Source organism: Salmo salar, chromosome 27 (genome assembly GCF_965601325.2).
Source record: "Salmo salar chromosome 27, fSalSal1, whole genome shotgun sequence".
NCBI lineage: Eukaryota > Metazoa > Chordata > Actinopteri > Salmoniformes > Salmonidae > Salmo > Salmo salar.
Window position 1 is genome coordinate 9,472,378 of NC_138317.1, and position 1,783 is coordinate 9,474,160.

A 1,783-nucleotide genomic window follows, 5' to 3' on the forward strand; every position below is an offset into this window, starting at 1 on the left:
CGCTCTCTCCACTGGCTTCCAGTTGAAGCTCGCATCCGCTACAAGACCATGGTGATTGCCTACGGAGCTGTGAAGGGAACGGCACCTCCATACCTTCAGGCTCTGATCAGGCCCTACACCCAAACAAGGGCACTGCGTTCATCCACCACTGGCCTGCTGGCCCCCCTACCTCTGAGGAAGCACAGTTCCCGCTCAGCCCAGTCAAAACTGTTCGCTGCTCTGGCACCCCAATGGTGGAACAAGCTCCCTCACGACGCCAGGACAGCGGAGTCAATCACCACCTTCCGGAGACACCTGAAACCCCACCTCTTTAAGGAATACCTAGGATAGGATAAAGTAATCCTTCTAACCCCCCCCCCCCCTTAAAAGATTTAGATGCACTATTGTAAAGTGGTTCTTCCACTGGATATCATAAGGTGAATGCACCATTTTGTAAGTCGCTCTGGATAAGAGCGTCTGCTAAATGACTTAAATGTAATGTAATGTAATACCCCACAATACCATGAGACATGACGTCAGAGCTCCGGGTCTCCACTTCACAGCTCTGTATGGGTTTGACTGACAGCCGTTCTGAACTTGAGCACCGCGTACAGGAAGAAGTTGCCCCGATCCCTCCCGCTAATTAGGCAACTGTAGCAAATATTTTGTTGTCTGAGTGAGGGAAATGCTGCAAATTACGAGGACACTATGTATTTTGAATGATGAGACGTTGAGGATTATAACAAATACCGCTTTGATGTCATACAAGCAAGCCAAACACCCGTGTGTTTGTGCAGTTCACATTTCCATATCATAAAACCCATGTAATATACTCTGTCAACGTTCATGATCACTATGTTTCATGTGGTTAGATTATGACATGGCGTTATACCCTGGGTTGTCCTGAGCATAACGAGCATGTTTGTTGTATTGTGAAGAACATTTGCAGAGGACCACGCACCTGAATGCACTCATCTCTCCATTCTATGCGCACAATAATTACAACCTGTTTCTCTTTATTGGCTTGTGAAAGAAAGCCTAACACTGTAAAATAATCTATAATTTAAATGTTCAAATTATGCCCACCTGACCCAGATTGCGATTTGTAAATGGACCGTTTTTTGGATTGTGTAAACGACAAAAGTGAGGACGCAGAGCTGAGTGTGCTTGCTCTAGTTCATCAACGGCACAGCTAGGAGAGCTAACAAAAAAAGCACCTTATAGTTGAACTCTTCTTTGAGTCATAAAAGTGCTTTGAAATTACTTAGGAACTGTGCAGACTTTGGAGAGGTGTGTGACCACTTGGAAACACCCGTTAGACCTCTCACTCAAACCCTTGTCATGTCTTATGTTGCACCAACTCCACATTTTCAAGAATATTGTTATCATGTTACTGAATGTATCCAGCGTATTTTCAGATTTTGTTATCAACAAATGTAGCTAAGAGTACAGTAAATGTAAAACGCACATAAAATCAACAGTGTAATGTTTTGGATTCAGTCTTGTTATCCCATAATTTGGGATATGTCCATTCTATTAATTATATTTCTATGATTGAAATGACACCCACACTGTACCACATCTTTATGGTAGTAATTAAAAGTTACAATTTCAATTAAATTAAAATGTGTGGTGTACAAGATAAATTGCCGTGGTCTGACGGGATATGTCCATTCTATTAATTATATTTCTATGATTGAAATGACACCCACACTGTACCACACTCAACAGATGGCACAACCCTAAAACCTCCGATTCTGTAAAGCAGGGTCTAAGCTACAACATATGTGAATGACAAAACAAC